This window comes from Lagenorhynchus albirostris, chromosome 9 (assembly GCF_949774975.1).
Source record: "Lagenorhynchus albirostris chromosome 9, mLagAlb1.1, whole genome shotgun sequence".
Taxonomy (NCBI): domain Eukaryota; kingdom Metazoa; phylum Chordata; class Mammalia; order Artiodactyla; family Delphinidae; genus Lagenorhynchus; species Lagenorhynchus albirostris.
Genome location: NC_083103.1, coordinates 91,030,638 through 91,050,271, shown reverse-complemented (window position 1 = coordinate 91,050,271; position 19,634 = coordinate 91,030,638). Strand labels below are relative to the sequence as shown.

The 19,634-nt window shown below is 36.1% G+C and overlaps 1 protein-coding gene across 1 annotated transcript in view; it reads right to left on the bottom strand.

The window, feature by feature from the left end:
* Window positions 1-19,634, bottom strand: part of LOC132526550 (NXPE family member 2-like) — a 58,145-nt gene that overhangs the window by 9,272 nt on the left and 29,239 nt on the right. The gene's annotated exons all lie outside the window — the stretch shown is intronic.

The window sequence follows — 19,634 nt, the reverse complement described above, 5'->3', positions numbered from 1 at the left end:
TGGTCCTACATAAGCTTTGCTATCTTTATAGTATTTTTTAATTATTATGCCCTTTCTTTTTCCTTCTATACATATATTTTATCTAGTTGTAATCACACTAAAAATATAGTTCTAATACTTTTTTGCAGATAATACCATGGTTTATAAACGTTTTAATATTGTTACATACGTTTCATGATCATTTTTAATGATTACATGATACTCCATCAAGAGGATGTAAAATGGGTTGTGTGGCCAATGATATTGGACAATTGGATTATAGCTATTCATCTCCATTTTACATCACATTTGGATATTTTCCAACTTTTCATGTACAGGATTACTTCCTTATGATGGATTACTTCCTTAGGATGGATTCCTAGGGATGGAAGTACCAGATCATATATTATTGAATTAAGTTATCAATCAACCAAAGTAAAAATATAAACATTTTTATTCTTCTTGACTGTCAATTGTATTCTCAAGAGTTTATATTGCCACCAGCAATATGTAAGACTAGCTGTCATGCCACACCAGTGTCTCTTTTATCATTGCAGCAAAGTGTAAGAGTTATGTATAATGCTCCTTAACAAGAGTACTGAGAGACATATTTAGTCATATCCAAAGTTTGTTTAGCTGACAATGAATGCCATGAATTCACCTGGACAATGAGGTAATTGGAGGAAATATTACTACCAATTTAAGTCTGTTCAGTTCCCAGGAATCTCTCAAGCTCCATGGAAGTACATTTAGCCATGGCTTAAAATGACATAGGTGAAGCTGGGTCTGGAAACCACCCCTGTTTGTTTCTTAATTAGCTTGTTTGTGTTTGGCTTTGTTTTGCTTTTTAAGTCGACTGCTGTTTAATATTTATACAGAAAGGCTTGAAGCCCAGGTGTCTTATTTCCCCTGTCACAACTATAGTCAAAGATTTTTCTGGAACAAGATATTTCGTTATGCCAAAACAATTATATAACATCACATATATCATATTCTAATAATTGGATTGTTGCCTGAATAAAAGAGTCATACAAAATCCATTTTCTGACTGAGGAGTTTGGATAGCTGTCTGCTCACCAAGAGAAAGGAGTTGGATATCTCAATTAAGTCTCCCTTACAAAATTCATCACTTTAAATACTGGTGGTTAAATTATAAAACATTGTCATTAAAACTATTTGCAAGGGCAGGACAGGAATAAAGAAACAGTCGTAGAGAATGGACTTGAGGACACGGGGACAGGGAAGGGTAAGCTGGGACAAAGTGAGTATCATTGACATATATACATTACCAAATGTAAAATAGATAGCTAGTGGGAAGCAGTCACATAACTGAGGGAGATCAGCTTGGTGCTTTGTGACCACCTAGAGGGGTGGGATAGGGAGGGTGGGAGGGAGATGCAAGAGGGAGGAGATATGGGGATATATATATATATATGTATAGCTGATTCACTTTGTTATAAAGCAGAAACTGACACACCATTGTAAAGCAATTATACTCCAATAAAGATGTTAAAAAATAAAATAAATTATTTGCAAATGTGACAGGTGAAAATGGAGACATACTATTGTTTTAAATTACATTTATTTTATACTAGTGTGTTTCAACTTTATTTTCCCTCAAACACTGGTTTTACTAATATATCTCTTCTCTTCAATATGGTGTATTTCCTTTGTTGATTTTTTAATTTTGATTTCAATGTTTTTTAAATTTCTCGGTTGACATCAATTCTTTATATAACAAACATCTTAACATTTAGTCTCTCAATTTTGCAGAAAATATTTTATCAGTTCATATCTTGACATTTTTAAAAGTATTTAAATTTATAGTTAAACCACTGAAAAATTCCTTTGTGACATAATTCTATTGCTTCTAATCTTAGACGGTTCTCCAAAATTTCATTATCTAAGTATTCAATTCTATTTTTTTAAACAAGAAAATGTTTATTTAGTGGATAAAAATACACCATCAATTTTGAGAAAATATTGGAGAAATATTTTGAGAAAATATTTGTTCTATAGGAATTAGCATTACTGGAAAATCATGAAAATACATCACTTCAAATTATAAACAAGTACATTTGTACTAAGTTTATCAGGTACAAAGTGAAGAGAGAAATCGACTATTTTATTAAGGAAAAATCTGGTCAGCCAAACTAGATCACTTAGACTACCCAAATTCATTCTAATTAGATTTAGTTAAATTAGCAGGATAATTACATGTTTTGAATTTATTTTTACATTTTATTACATTATTGTCATCCTTTTTTATTATCATGTATGATCATAATTTCACTATCTGGTAAATAATTGCTTCCAAAAAATTTTTTTCTCTTAAATAGAATAACAATTTTGTTACTTCTTGTTAAGATCATAGCATATTTAAATTAACAAATTAAACACCTAATGGTTTGGTTAATATCTACCTATGAATTTTTTTTTTAAATAACTGGGTTGCCTGTGCACTTAATGAACTGGTTGACTTCAGGACTGATAAAGCAGACCTTGTCAGAGGAGTCATGAAACTGACTGTTGGCAAAGTACTCAAAGGCAAACCCAATAATATGGTCACTGAGCCAGGTTGGAGGATCCAATAGTGAGACATCTGTTTGCCACAGCAGACTGTCCATGTAACTGAAGACTACTGGAGCAATCTTGTACTGACTAGAGCTGCTCAGAAATGCCAGAAGCTGCCTCAGTCCTCACCAATCCAACCAGCCTTCAGGCACCTCTGTATTGGTCGGAAAGCCGGAAGTGGGTTTTAGGGTAAACAAGTCTAAAAGCTTAACTTTGAATTAGCCTGTGTACATGAATTTATGCTTCATTCTGTGTTTTTCCTCATACCTTTCAATGTGTGTGTATAAACCAAATGAACTAAATGCTTTAAAATATTTGGAAAGTTAACCAGAAAGCACACTTGTAATGTATTCAAACAGTTGTGATCATACATATATATCAAAAGTATTAAGTAAGTAGATTTAGATAAAGAACAATCAAGTTACCTGTGAAATTATTAAGAGAGTTCTACTACCAAACATGAACTCATGCCATATTACTATTGGTTTTCTACTCCTGACTATACATTTTCAGTTTTACTCCTTTATTTTCTCTCCTCTCCTTTCTTCTCCTTTCCCCTCCCTTCCCCTCCTCTTTTTTCCCTCCTTTGCTCCCTCCCTCCTTCATTTCTCTTTTTTTCCTTCCCTCCCTTTCTTCTTCCATAAAATATGTAGTGAATCCATGCTATGCACCCTGTATTGTGTTAGCTGTGGAGACATGTGGAGACAAAAGCAAGATACACCCAATCTCCCCTTAACAACAATTTTTTATATTTTAAGTTGGAAGACTTAGATGGAAATTGGGAAATAAAATGAAAAATTACAGTATTATTAACAATAATGATTAGCAAATGTTTTCTGTGCATTGATGCTGTTCTAACCATTTTAATTGTATTTTCTAATTTATCCTCACAACAACCCTATGAAACTAGTAGGACTGCTTCCCCTCTTCTACAGAAAGTGAGACTGAGGCCCTGAGAAAGTTAAATAACTTGGCCAGGGATGCAGAGCTAGTAAGTGGTGGGAAGTGTGGTTCAAAGCAGGGAGGTGGGCTCCAGAACCTGTAGTCTTAACCACTAAATTGTACTACACACTAGAGAAGTTCTTTGGTTGACAAGAAGGGAATAAATTAAACAGCTTAGCTGGTTTATTTTGACCATAAATTTTTAATATATATGTATTTTGTGCCTTTTACATAAGTATAATTTTGACGTAGCTTAGCAGTGAAACTTTCATCTTGATGTGGTTACTATGGGTTGTTTTACTAAGTTTTAGTTCATTTTTATCTTTTAACGTATGGAATCCAGTTCTGCTTGAAAATATGCTCCAAAATTTGACTGCAGGACTAGAAGGTGTTTTGGCTACAAAGTAGATTGATCAAATAAACCTTCCAAATAAATAGTTTTTCAGATGGGTTTGGCAAAGGATATGTGTGTAGTAAAGATAAATTTCATGTTTAAGCAATGGTAAACTCTTCCCTCAGGAGAAGATGGTTAGTATTGCACAGCTAGCATTTCCCACGGCAATTTTGAGATAAATAAGGGAATCTTTCAGTGTGGGAACTGATGTGCTATCTACAGCTACAGCCCTATCTAAAAGCTCATATTTCAGATTCTACAGATAGATGCTTCAGTTTCCATGTGTGTGTGTGTATTATATATGTATCAAGTGGTTTCTAATTTTTTTTCACATGAAAATGTGCCAAATTATCCTAGAGGGGAAAAAAAGGGTTCTTTGTATATTTTGGATAACAGTTCTTTGTCAGATGTATCTTTTGCAAATACTTTCTCTGTCTGCAGCTTTTCTTCTCATTCCCTTGCCTTTCATAGAGCACAAGTTTTTAATTTTAAAGATGTCCAGATTATGAATTATTTCCTTCATGGATTGTGCCTTTGGTATGATATCTAAAAAGTCATCTCCAAACCCAAGGTCAGTTAGGTTTTCTCCTTTGTTATCTCCTAGAAGTTTTATAGTTTTGCATTTTACATTTAGGTCTATGATTCATTTTTAGTTAATTTTTGGAAAGGGTGTAAGCTCTGTGTCTAGATTTATTTATTGTTTTTGTATGGGTGGGTGACCAGTTGTTCCAATACCAGTTATTGAAAAGGCTGTCTTTGCTCCATTGTCAAGCATCAGCTGACTTTATTTATGTGGGTCTGTTTCTGGAGTCTCTTTTCTGTTCCCTTGACTTGTTCATCATTCTTTCACCAATAATATCATACTGCCTTGATTACTGTAGCTTTATAGTAATTCTTGAAGTCAGGTAGTGTCAGTCCTCTGACTCTGTTCTTTAATATTGATTTGCCTACCCTGGGGGTTTTGCCTCTCCATATAAACTTTAGAATCAGTTTTTCATATTTTATATGACTGGATTTTGTCATTCTTTTGTCTATCTAGATTCAATCAAGTGGATAGAAAGCTCTACTCTACTGGTTCTTATGGTAAAGATACTCTTTGCCCTCTTTACTGATCTTAATAATAATTTTAATTTAACTAATTATTTCTGATTAATTATGAAAGGAAGTACACAATTATTATTTGCAGCTGATATGATTATATACCCATAAAAACCAATCTAGTGAAAGGAACAAATGTGTAAACTTATTATTACAAAAAGTGAATAATTTGAAAGGTATATAAGTAGAACTCCATGGGCATCTAAAAGAGATTGCTGCAAACTTGGCCTCAGACTGTTAAAAATGGCTTCGTGAGGGGAAAATGAGAATTATTGTTTAATGGTCACAGAGTTTCTATTTGGAGCAATGAAAATGTTTTGGAAATAGATAGTGGTGATTATATATGTTATTAATGCCATTGTACTATACACTTTAAAATGGTGAAAATGTTAAAGTTTTATATCATATTTAACCACAATTTTTTACAATTAATAATGTAATGTACCCAACATCATTGAATTATATACTTTAAATAGATGAATAGTATGTTATGTAAGTTATATCTCAATAAAGCTTTTTTTTTCCTTAAAGAATTGCTTCACGGGGACTTCCCTGGTGGTGCAGTGGTTAAGAATCCGCCTGCCAGTGCAGGAGACACGGGTTTGAGCCCTGGTGTAGGAAGATCCCACATGCCGCAGAGCAACTAAGCCCATGCGCCACAACTACTGAGCCTGCACTCTAGAGCCCGTGAGCCACAACTACGGAGACCATGTGCCACAACTACTGAAACCCACATGCCTAGAGCCGGTGCTCTGCAACAAGAGAAGCCACCACAGTGAGAAGCCCATGCACTGCAATGAAGAGTAGCCCCCGCTCGCCACAACTAGAGAAAGCCCATGCACAGCAATGAAGACCCAACACAGCCATAAATAAATAAACAAATAATTTTTTTAAAAGAATTGCTTCACACAGCTGATGACATTTGATTCTCAAAAGATGAGAGGAAGATTACTAGATAGAGAAGGGGAGGATTTTTAGGCAGAGCTATTCTTGGCACTGAGATTTTTTCCCTTTCAGAAAAAAAACTTTAGCTTTACTACATATCTGTAAACTGTGGCCATACGTCCAGAACCATTAACCTTCCATCAAGAACAATTCTTTGAGTCAAGAAGGAAATTAATGTCAAAAAGAAAAGAAAAAAAGAGCAAAAAGTCTAACCTAAATATTTAAAGGGCTTGGAGCAGCTCTGAGGAACAAACTAATAAGCAGAATCAGCCATCCTGGTTTCCTTCTTTCTGACAATGGTTTTCATTAATTATAGCTATGCAATTCTGCTTCCTGATTTCTTTATAAAAACAAATATCCTAAAGTTCTTATGTTAAAAAGATCCCAATAACAACCAAATTAAAGGAGAGTCTAGGCTAACAGATGATAAAGTCATTGTGGAAGATTTTGAAGAACTGTAACTTATCCTTCTTGACATGGGACTTCCAGAGCGGAGTTTTCCTCTGATTACTCAGGGCTAAGGTGTGTTTATTCTTGGTTTTATTAGGATTCTTGTTTTCAGGATTCACTTCCCAACACTGGGTGCTTAATGATTGAGGAGACAAACTCTGAAGTTAAAGAGGTGGGGATCTTCTCCACTAGCCAGAGGTCATGCCTGAGACGCTGGAACCCAGGCTTAGTATTATTCTGAGAGTGAGGTTGCTGAGGACTCAGGATAGATAGCTTAATAAGACATGAGATATTCCTAGAAAATAAAAACGTCTCCTTCAACCCTGATACAGTGATTACATACTACCGTAAAAAGAGCAGTAAGTTTTGATTCCTGGTATCACCATTTACTACTTTTGTGATTATGCATTCGATGAAGCCTCATTTCCTCACTCTTAAAGTAGGGTTCTTTATACATGGGACATTTGTGTTGAGAGATAATAATAGAATAAGCTTATTTAGTTTCAGGTGTGCCTTTTAAAAATAGCAAATCACTGGCTCTTTAAAAATTGTTTACTCCAGAATGAGAACCTTACCTACCCCTAACTATCATCTCTTTGGAAATTGGGATACAATTTCTCTTTTTAGTTCAAGCATACCTTGGTATTTTGCATAAGGCATTGGGGTAACAAAGGAAGTGTTAGAGGCAAGAGTCATGGAAAGGCATGATGTTGAGAGACAAGGGCAGATTCTACACCTTTGTCTTGTTTCCAATCACCTCATTTTCAAGTACATCCTGATTCTAACTAGATTCACCAAATTTAGGTAAGACAGGAACTGGTGTGAGCAGACCTCATATATGCTGCTTTTGTTTTGTTTCATTTAACTAAAATACAGTAAAATTGACTTTGTTTAATGTACAATTCTATGAGTTTCGACACAGTCTAGATTTGTGTAAGCACCGTCACAATCAGAAAAGAGACCAGTTTCATCATCCCCAAACACTGGCCCTTTGTAATAACATGCTCCCTCCTCCCCTAACCTTTGGCAACCACTGATCTATTCTCCATAGCTATAGTTTCACCTTTTTTCCATAAATGTCACATAAATGGAATCATGTATGTGATCTATTTTTTTTCGGCTGCAGTTGGGTCTTCGTTGCTGTGCGCGGGTTTTCTCTAGTTGCGGTGAGCGGGGGCTATTCTTCGTTGTGGTGCATGGGCTTCTCATTGCAGTGGCTTCTCTTGTTGCGGAGCATGGGCTGTAGTCACGAGGGCTTCAGTAGTTGTGGCACGCAGGCTCAGTAGTTGCGGCATGTGGGCTTTAGGGAGTGCAGGCTTCAGTAGTTGTGGTGCATGGCCTCAGTAGCTGTGGCTCGCAGGTTCTAGAGCACAGGCTCAGTAGTTGTTGCTCACGGGCTTAGTTGCTCCACAGCATGTGGGATTTTCCCAGACCAGGGATCGAACCCGAGTCCCCTGCATTCCCAGGTGGATTCTTAACCACTGCGCCACCAGGGAAGTCCCTATGTGACCTTTTGAGACCAGCTTCTTTCCATCAGCATATTGCCCTTGAGATTTGTCCATATAGCTGTGTGTCAGTAGTTTGTTCATTTGCATTGCTGAGCAACATTCCATTGTATGGATGTACGAGTTTGTTTATCAGTTGACTTACTAAAGAACATTTGGGTTGTATCCAGTTTGGGGCAATTATGAATAGAGCTGCTATGAACATTCGTGCACAGGTTTTGTGTGAATATGAGTTCTCATTGCTCTATGATTTTGCCCTGAAGGGAAGCTTTGGCAATGCCTGAGGGACATTTTTGGGTTTGGAGAGTTTTGCTGGGGGAGTTTTTTTTTTCTTCATTTTATTTTTTTTAAATTTTATTGGAGTACAGTTGATTTACAATGTTGTGTTAGTTTCAGGCATACAGCATAGTGATTCAGTCATACATATACATATATTCATTCTTTTACAGATTCTTTTCCCATATAGGTTATTACAGAATATCCCTGTGCTATACAGTAGGTCCTTGTTGGTTATCTATTTTATATATGGTAGTGTGTGTATGTTAATCCCTAGCTCCTAATTTATCCCTCCCCTCCATATTTCCCCTTTGGTCACCGTAAGTTTGTTTTTGAAATCTGTGAGTCTATTTCTGTCTTGTAAACAAGTTCATTTATATCATATATCATATAATATTTGTCTTTTTCCATCTGACTTACTTCACTTAGTATGATAATTTCTAGGTCCATCCTTGCTGCTGCAAGTGGAATTTTTTGGTTCTTTTTATGGTTGAGTAATATTCCAATGTATATATGTACCACATCTTCTTTATCCATTCATCCATTCATGGACATTTAGGTTGGTTACCTGTCGTGGCTATTGTAGATACTGCTGCAGTGAACACTGGGGTGCATTTATCTTTTCGAATTATGGTTTTCTCTGGATATATGCCTAGGAGTGGGATTGCTGGACCATATGGTAGCTCTATGTTTAGTTTGTTTTGTTTTGTTTTGTTTGCGGTACGCGGGCCTGTCACTGCTGCAGCCTCTCCCGTTGCGGAGCACAGGCTCCAGACGCGCAGGCCCAGCGGCCATGGCCCACGGGCTCAGCCGCTCCGCGGCATATGGGATCCTCCCGGACCGGGGCACGAACCCGCGTCCCCCGCATCGGCAGGCAAACTCTCAGCCACTGCGCCACCAGGGAAGCCCTATGTTTAGTTTTTTAATGAACCTCCATACTGTTCTCCATAGTGGCTGTTACCAATTTACATTCCCACCAACAGTGTAAGAGGGTTCCCTTTTCTCTACAGCCTCTCCAACATTTATTGTTTGTAGACGTTTTGATGATGGCCATTCTGACCAGTGTAAGGTAATATCTCATTGTAGTTTTGATTTGCATTTCTCTGATAATTAATGATGTTGAGCATCTTTTCATATGATTTTTGGCTATCTCTGAGGGACATTTTTGATTGTCACAACTAAAGCAGAGTGGGAGTTTGTTGGGGGATGGGGAGGCTGAAGAGTTGCTACTATCATCTAGTGGGTAGAAGTCAAGGTGCATTATCTGACAATGCACAGGACAGCCCCCAACAACAAAAACTGATTGGACCAAAATATCAATAGTTCTACAGTTGAGAGACCTGCTCTACAGGAAATACCTGAGTGGGAATTACAAGGGTATATGGTAAGTAGGTGTATCTTTAACTTTACAAGAAACAGCCAGACTGTTTTCCAGAGTGGGTATATTTTTTGGCATTCTCACCAGCAATGAGAGTTCCAGGAGTTCCACATTCTTACCAGCAGTTGATATTGCAGGGCTTTCTTTAGTTGCATTTTTTGCCATTCTACTAGGTACTTAGGGACAGCTCGTCAGAGTTTTTATTTGGATTTCCTTAATGGCAAAGCATATTGATTATATATATTTTAATTTGCTTATTTGCTAGCCATATATCCTCTTTGGTAAAGGATTTATTCAAGTTTTTGGGCCCAATTGTTAATTGAATTGTTTGCTTTCTTACTGTTGAATTTTGAGAGTTTCTTATACGGTTGACCCTTGAACAATGTGGGGGCTGGGGTACAAACCCTCCACACAATCCAAAATCCGAGTATAACTTATAGTCAGCCCTTGGTATATGCAATTCCTCCATATCCTTGGTTCCACATCCATGGATTCAACCAACAGCAGATCGTGTAGTACTGTCATGTTTACTATTGAAAATATCCTCATGTAAGTGGCCCTGTGCTGTTCAAACCCATGTTATTCAAGGGTTCGCTGTATATTATGGATACAAGTACTTTGTTGATTGTGTGATTTGCAAATATTTTCTCCCAGTCTGTAGCTTGTCTTTTCATTCTCTCAACAGTGTCTTTCACAAAGGAAAATGTTTTAATTTTGATGAAGTCCCATTTATCACTTTTTAATTTTATGGGTTGCATTTTTAGTTTTATACTTAAGAAATCTAACCACAGGTTGTTAAGATTTTCTGTTTTCCTTAAAACTTTTGTGGGTTTAGACTTTATATTTAGATCTCTCATCCACTTGAGTTAATTTTTGTATAAGCTGTGAGGTTTAGGTTGATATTCATTTATTACCATACAGATGGCTGATTGTTCTAACCATATTATAAAATTTTCATTTTTCCATTGAACTGCCTTTCTACATTCATCAAAAATCAAGTAGCCATATTTGTATGGCTACATTCCTGGAATTTCTATTCTGTTTTACTCGTCTTTGTATCCATCCCTTCATTAATTCTGTACTGTGTCAACTATTGTAGCTTTATAGTAAGTCTTGAAATTTTTTAGTGTGGCCTCCAACTTTATTCTTCTTTTTAAAACTTGTTTTGTCTATGCTAGTTCCCTTGCTTTTCCGTATAAATTTTAGAATCATCTTGTCTAGATCAACAAGAATTCCTGTGAAGATTTTGTTTCAAATTGTGTAAAATCTGTAGTTTAGAGACAGTTAACATATTAAATATTGAGTCTTCCAATCCGTGAACACAATGTCTCTCCATTTATATGTCTATAATTTTTTTTCATCAGCATTTTATAGTTTTCAGACTACAGATTCTGCCCCATTTTGTTAGAATTTTATCTCAGGATTTCACTTTTTAATTTCTTGTAAATGGTTTATTTCTAATTTTTCATTGCTGAAAATACAATATATAGATATACAATTGAATTTTATGTTGACCTTATATCCTATGACCTTAATAAACTTGCATAGTACTTGTAGAAATGTTTTTGTAGGTTCTTTGGGATTTTCTATGTAGACGATCATGTCATCTACAAATAGGGACAGTTTTAGCTCTTCATTTCCAACCTACATGTGCTTTACTTCGTTTTCCTTCTCTTACTTCAATGGCTAGCTCTTCCAGTACGACGTTAAACAGAAGTGGTGAAAAGGGACATCTTTGCCTTCTTTACAATCTCAAGAATAAAGTATTCAATCTTTCACCATTAAGAATGATGTTAGCTATATATTTGCTATGGATGTCCTTTAATGAATTAAGGAAGCTCTTTTTCATTCCAAGCTTCCTAAAGGTTTTGTCACAAATGACTGTGAATTTTGTCAAATAATTTTTTCTGTATAAATTGATATGACCAGGTATTTCTTTTTCTGTAGCCTGTTGACATGGTTGATTATACTGATTGACTTTTTAAAACATTGAACCAGCAATCGTATTCCTGGAATAAAACCAAGTTGGTCATGGTATATTATTCTTCTTATATATTGCTATATTTGATTTGCTAGTATTTTGTTAAGAATTTTTGCACCTATGTTCATAAGGAATATTGGTCTGTTATTTTATTTCCTGTACTGTCTTTGGTTTTGGCATCAGGTTAATGCTGGCCTAATAAAATAATTTGAGAGCTTTCCTTTCTCTTCTATCCTTTGGAAAAAGAGATTGTGTAAAATTGGTGTTATTTATTTTTTAAGTATTTGATAGAATTTTCCCATGTAACTATCTGAGCCTAGATACTTCTTTTTCAGAAGAGTTTTAACTATGAATTCTATTTATTTAATTGATTTAGGACTATTCAAAGCATCTAGTTATTCTTGGGTGACTTTTGGTAGTTTGTGGTCTTTAAGGTATTCATCCATTTCATCTAAGTTTTCAAATTTATATTCATAAAGTTTTTTGTGGTTTTCCCATATCATCATTTAATGTCTGTGACTTCCATTTGTCAATTCTGATATTGGTTATTTATGCCTTCTCTTTTTTTTTTTCTTTATAGGTTTGGCTAAAGTTTTATCAATTCTAATAATCATTTTAAAGAACCAACTTTTGTTCTATTGATTTTCTCTATTGTATTCTGTTTTCAATTTTAATGATTTCTACTGTAATATCAATATTTATTATTTCCTTCTTTCTGCTTGCTTTTTATAGTTCTTTAAGGTGGAAAATTCGATTATTGATTTGGTACCTTTCTTCTTTTTTAGAACAACCACTTAATGCTATAAATTTCACTCTAAGTACTGCTTTAGCTGTGTACAACAAATATTAATGTTATATTCCATTTTTGTTTAGTTCAAAATGTTCTCTAGTGTCCCTTGAAACTTATTATTTGATTCGTTGATTATATAGAAGTGTGTCATTTAATTTCCAAATGTTGAGAGATTTACCAATTATTGTTCTGTTCCTGATTTCCAGTGTAATTTCATTATGTCAAAAAACACACTTTGGGACTTCCCTGGTGGTGCAGTGGTTGAGAGTCCGCCTGCTGATGCAGGGGGTCTGGGAAGATCCCACATGCCGCAGAGCAGCTGGGCCCATGAGCCATGGCCACTGAGCCTGCACGTCCGGAGCCTGTGCTCCGCAATGGGAGAGGTCACAACAGTGAGAGGCCCGCGTACCGCAAAAAAAAAAAAAAAAAAAAACACTCTGTGTAATTTCAATTATTTTAAATTCTGTTAAGTTTTGTTGTATGCCTCTAGATGTGTTCTGTCTTGATGAATGTTTCATGTGCACTGAAAAAATCATGTATTCTGCTACTGTGGGGTGAAATGTTATATAAACGTCAAGCAGATCCAGTTATTGTATTCCTTAGTTCTTCTATATTTTTGCTGACTGTATTAGATTCCTAGGGAAGCCAAAACAAATTGTCACAAACTTGGTGGCTTAAAACAACATAAATTTATTATCTCACAGTTATGGAGGCCAGAATTCTAAAATCAAGATGTCAACAGAGATGATTCCTTCTGGAGGCTCTGAGGTAGAATATATTCCATGCCTCTCTCCTGGCTTCTGGTGGATGCTAGCAATCCTTGCTATTCTTGACCTATAGATGCATCACTGCAATCTCTGCCATCATCTTCATATCACCTTCCCCTTGTGTGTCTTCTCCCTTCTCCTCTTTTAAAAAGATACTTGTCATTAGCTTTAGGGTCCACCCTAATCCAGGATGATCTCATCCCAGGATCTTTAACTTAATTACATCTGCAAAGAGTATTTTTCTAAATAGGTTAGATTCAAAGGTTTCAGGCAGACATATCTTTTGGAAGGGAGGGCCACCTTTCGACCCACTACACTGACTTTCTGTCTACTTGTTCTATCAATTACTGAGAGCAATGTAGGAGTCAACAACTTAACTTTGGATTTGTCCTTTTTTTCTTTCATTTTTATGTGCTTTACTTGAAATATTTTGAAGCTGTCAGATGTATACAAATGTATGGTGTTTATAAATTTAGGATGAATTTATTCTTTTATCATTATGTAATGATGCTATTTACTTCTGGTAGTTTTTCTTTTTCTGAAATCTACTTTGTTATTAGTAAATCCATACAAGCATTATTTTGGTTGATATTTTCATGGCATATCTATTTCCATCCTTTTACTTTTAGCCTACTTGTATTTAAAATGGGTGTATTATAAATAATTTATGGTTGGGTCACTGTTTTTTTAATCCATTCTGAGTCATTGTCTTTAAATTGGTATGTTTGGACTACTTATATTTAATGTATTTATTGATATGTTTTGACTTAGGGCTGCCATTTTATTTGTTTTCTCTCTTTTTAATTCTTCTATAACGATCTTGAAATACACCCGGAATGCTCTCTTCTCCTTAACAAGCTTTGCCCTCAAGGGAAACTATTTCACTAGAACTTATATTACTTGGGTTTACCAAAGCCTAACCAACCTGAGGGAAGGAAAATACCCAAATCCAGCTGCCCAATAGATCATGTCCAACTTTCAATAAAATATTACAAGGCATGCAAAAAACAAAAAAAAACACACAGTCTGAAGCAATAATATGGACATCAGAGCCAGACTCAGCTATAGTAGAGACTTTGGAATTATCAGACCAGGAATTAAAAATAACAGGGCTTCCCTGGTGGCGCAGTGGTTGAGAATCTGCCTGCCAATGCAGGGGACACGGGTTCGAGCCCTGGTCTGGGAAGATCCCACATGCCACAAGGCAACTGGGCCCGTGAGCCACAACTACTGAGCCTGCACGTCTGGAGCCTGTGCTCCGCAACAAGAGAGGCCACGACAGTGAGAGGCCCATGCACTGCGATGAAGAGTGGCCCCCACTCGCCGCAACTAGAGAAAGCCCTCGCACAGAAGCAAAGACCCGACACAGCCAAAAATAAATAAATAAATAAATTTATTTTTTTAAAATCTATAATTAATGTGCTAAGGGTTTTAATGGGAAAAGTGGGCACCATACAGGAACAAATAGGTAATGTAAGCAGAGATATGGAAACTCTAAGAAAGAATCAAAAAGAAATGCTAGAAATAAAAAACACTGTAAGAGAAACAAAGAATGACTTTGATGAACTTGTTAGCAGACTAAACACAGCCAAGAAAAGAACCAGTGAGCTTGAAGGTATGTCAGTAGAAACTTCCTAAACTGAAAAGCAAAGGCAAAAAGGAATAGAACACCTAAGAACTATGGGACAAATACAAAAAGTATAACATACACATACTGGAAACATCAGAAGCAAAAAAAAGAGAAAAGAACAGAAGAAGTATTTGAAATAATAATGGCTGAGAATTATCCAAAATTAATAACAAACACCAAACCATAGACCCAGGAAACTCAGAAAACACCACAGATGATAAATAATTTAAAAAATCTACACCTAAGCATATCATCTCAAACTACAGAAAATCAAAGACAAACAGAAAAATCATGATAGAAGTCAGAGGGAGAAAAAAATCCTAACTATTGAGGAAAAAGAATAAGGTATCTGTGTTTCTATTGCACAAAACTTATGCATCTGTTAGGTTACATGGCAAAAGGAAATTAAAATCAAAGGTGCAGTTAAGGTTGTTAATCAGCTGACCTTAAAATAGGGAATACTGAATTATCCTGAGTTATCCAGGTGGGTCAAAAGTAACCACAAGAGTCCTCAAAAGTAAAAAAGAGAGGCAGAAGAGGGAGAACCAAAGAGATGGTGGTGTGAGAAGAACTTGGCCCAAAGTTGCTGGCTTTGAAGATGGAGGAGTCAGAGAAAACAGACGAGCTCTAGAAGCTAGAAAAGGCAAGGAGATGAACTCTCCCGTAGAGTGTCCAGAAGGGTGTGCACATGGCCAGCACCTTGATTTTAACCCAGTGAGGTTCATTCTGGAATTTTGACCTCAAGAAACATAAGATAATACATTTGTATCATGTAAGCCACCAAGTTTGTGATAATTTGTCACAGCAACAGTAGAAAACTAATACAATTATAACTACTGTTTTAAAGTTTTTGATAATTTCAACATCTACATTATCTCAGGGTTGGTGACTTTGCTTATTCTCCTGCAAGTTGTAATTTTCCTCATATGCTGAATAGTTTTGGCTTATATTTGGATATTTTAACTACTGTGCTATGAGATCCTGGATCTCGTTTAAACCCTAAAGATAATGTTGATTTTTTTAAATCAGGCAATCGATCTAGTTAGGTTAAAGCCATAAATTCCAACCCACCTTTTGTGGGCTCTAGTTTCAAGGTCTGTTCAGTTCTCAAAACCTTTGGCTGTACTGTTTGAATCTGTCCCATGCATGTAACATCCAGTGGTCAGTCTGGGACCTGGGCAATGGTCCAGTCTGTAACTGAATTCCCTAAGCCTTCAGTGTGCTATTTAGGGTAAGAGTGACACATGCTAAACTCAGAGTTGAGCCCAGAAGTTCATCCACCACTTTATGGGATAACTCTTTTGAGCTTTGTCTTTGCAATCTCCCCAAACGTTCCCCATTCTATGGGATCCCTACTTTTGGTCCTTCAGCCAGACAAACGGGGCAAGAAGAAGGTTTCTCAGCCTGAGTGGGAAACCTAATGTGTTTCCCTAGAATTCTTGTGGCACCTGAGATCAGGCAGGAACATTTGGACAAGGTCTGATAAAGGTAAGCTGACCACCACCTGAGGTTCTAAACTCTTAAGGGAAATATGGTTTGTGTAAGATTCAGTGTGTAATGAGATTTTTAACTTGAGCAGTAGTATAGCAATGAGGGACAACCTAAACTTTTTATTTTTAGACAATTGTAAATTCACATGCAGTTGTCAGAAATAATAGACTCCACATACGCTTTATCCAGTTTCCACAGTGATAACGTCTTGTAAAACTGTAGTAAAATATCACAGCCCGCATATTGACACTGAATATAGTCAGATACTGAACATTTCCATCACCACCAGCCTCCTTCATGTATCACTTTTTAGTCACACTTACTTCCTTTCCAGGCCCACCCCTCCTTAATCCCTTAACCCCTGAAAACCATTTTTCTGTTTGCCATTCCTCCATTATTTCAAGAATATTATGCAATGGAACCACACAGTATATGAACCATAAATATGAGTGAAGAAAAACAAATAATTTTGTGCCTGACCCTTAAAATGAGTCATATAAAGGGGAAAGTCTCTTTAAAATAGTAGTAGCAGGATTCAATAATAATTCAATAATAGTAGATCAGGATTCAATGCTCAATTTCTCTTAGCCCAGTTGCCTCATTCTTTTAACAACCTGTTTCAAATATATTTTTTTCAAATATAAATATTAGGGGTATATATATTTCAAATATATATTAGAGATAAATATATAGTAAATATATATAAATATATAATTCAAATATGTATATATTTCATATGTATAGACACTGATACATACAGTATTTCTCAGAAAACTCTAAGATCTTTTGTTTTCCATGATACATCTGACCAAATATCACTAATTACTACATAATCTTATCCATCATTTTCTAGTCATTGGTACCTTCTACTCATTGCCTGAAAATTTTGAAGAAACTGACTTATAGTCTTCATCATTAAAAATCCTGATATCCTCCAAGTAGTCCTCAATGTCCAGGAGGCAACTCCTCTAATACCTAATTGTTTTTGATCCTTAACCTCAGCTTTAGAAATCTAAAAAAGTAGTCATATGGCAATTCAACTTTCTGTCACCCTGCCCTACTTAATTGTACCATAGCATTTTTTTCTGCTTCCAATTTTTTTCTGTTAACTTCTTTCCATAAGAATTTAAATGCATTCACGTATCTCTCATATTAAAAAAAGAACTGCTCTACTAACTTTTGCTTATTTCCTATCCCTACCCAGTTAAACTTCTCAGGAGTTCTCGTCAATCACTTTCTTTCCTACCACTCACTTCTCAGACCAGTGCTTTTTTTGTTCTTTGGGGCAATAGCACTAACAACTTTTTTTTCTTTTTTAAATTTTTATTGTTGATTTACAATGTTGTGTTAGTTTCAGGTGTACAGCAAAGTGAATCTGTTATACATATATCCACTCTTTCTTATATGCTTTTCCCATATAGGCCATTACAGAGTATTGAGTAGAGTTCCCTGTGCTATACAGTAGGTCCTTTTCTTTTCATTCTGTAGCTCACTCAAGGAATTGTCACAGACACCAATGAGTTAAGCTGCCATTTATATTCTGATGATTCCTAAATCCATTTTCCTAAACCACGTCTTTCTTAGCTTCAAATTTCTATATTCAAGTCTACTGAAGAAACATTTCCATTTAGATGACATAAAAGTACCTCAAACATAAACTGTTCATATCTAAACTTACTTTTTTTTCCCAAAACTACTTCCCCTACTCTGTTCTATACTTCAGTGAATGGCATCACCAGCCATGTACTTGTACATATCTAGAATAATTCCTGCTTAATTCCACCTCCTCACCCCCTCACCACAGTCAATCTATTTCTGTCAATTCTATCTCAAATTCATTGACTTTTCTCCAACCTCATTGTTAGTACCTTATTTCAGGTCACCATTACCTCTCACCTGGATCACTGAACAGTCCTTATTTTGTAATTTAACAGTTATTTATTAGGCACCTACTATGTGCCAACCATTGTTCTAGGCACTTGGGATATACCAACAAATAAATATAGATAAAAATCCTTCCCTTATGGAGATCACCTTATAGCAGGTCAAGATAGACAATAATCAATGAACATAAATAAGTAAATTATATAGTATTTTAGAAAGTTAAAAGTCAAGCAGAATGAGGGAAACACTAAGAGGTAGGGTGGGGGCTGTTTCTAGTGCTAAATAAAGAGGATGACATTTGAGCAAAAACCTGAAGGAAGAGTGTTAGCCATGTGAAAACCTGGAGGAAGAACGGGCAGAGGAAACAGCCAGTGCAAGAATGCCGTGGGCCAGGCTCTCTGTACCCTTTAATAAAAATGCCTGACCGAGACACTGTGCCAGGAAGTCTGGGCCCTGACATGTTCCCACTGAAGTGGGGAGCATGGCATTTTTATTTTAGAAATATAATCTTAGACTCCTGAACATAAAGATGATGTCCTATATCTCTGTATCCCTAATACCTAGTTCAGCCCTGACACACAATCTATACTCAACAAACGTTTGCTGAATGAATGATTAGAGCAGGCCTAGACTGGGAGCCAGGGAAATTAATTAGAGGACTATTTCCACACCATAGATGAGAAATGACAAAGCACTGGACTAAAGCAAGACTCTGGGGATGGAGATAAACGGATAGATCTGAGAAAGATTTAGGAGGTAGAATTTGTGAGATTAGCGGCTGATTGCTTGTGGAGAGAGTTTTGGCTTGGTTGACTAATGGGCTGTGGCAACAGAGGAGAGAAAGAGCAGAGAATTTGTTTCTGTGTGATCCTGTTTTGCCAAGGAGGGTGTTGAAGAGGAGCATTAACTCAGTGTGCTTTTCTTTGTGTTGGTAACACTAGTGGAACTGAGGTGGAGATAACCGATGAACGTATTGAATAGTGGGGCACAGAAGAGATCTCAGCTCTGGAAGTACATAGGCAGTGATTCTCAAACTTCAGTGGACGTGTGAATCAGCTGGGGGACTTGTTAAAACTTGATCATTTTATTTTTTTATTGAAGTATAGTTGATTTACAATGTTGTGTTTCTGGTGTACAGCAAAGTGATTCAGTTATATATATATATTCTTTTTCAGATTCTCTTCCATTATAGATTATTACAAGATATTGATATAGTTCCCTGTGCTGTACAGTAGGTCCCGCTGTTTATCTATTTTTTTTTTTGGCTGCACCACACGGCATGCTGGATCTTTAGTCCCCCGACCAGGGATCAAACCTGTGCCCCCTGCAGTGGCAGTGCAGAGTCTTAACCACTGGACACTCTATTGTATATATAGTAGTGTGTATCTGTTGATCCCAAACTCCTAATTTACCCCACCCCCGACCTCACTTTCCTCTTTGGTAACCATACGATTGTTTTCTATGCCTGTGAGCCTATTTCTGTTTTGTAAATAACTTCATTTGTATCATTTTTTTAGATTCCACAAATAAATGATATCATATAATATTTG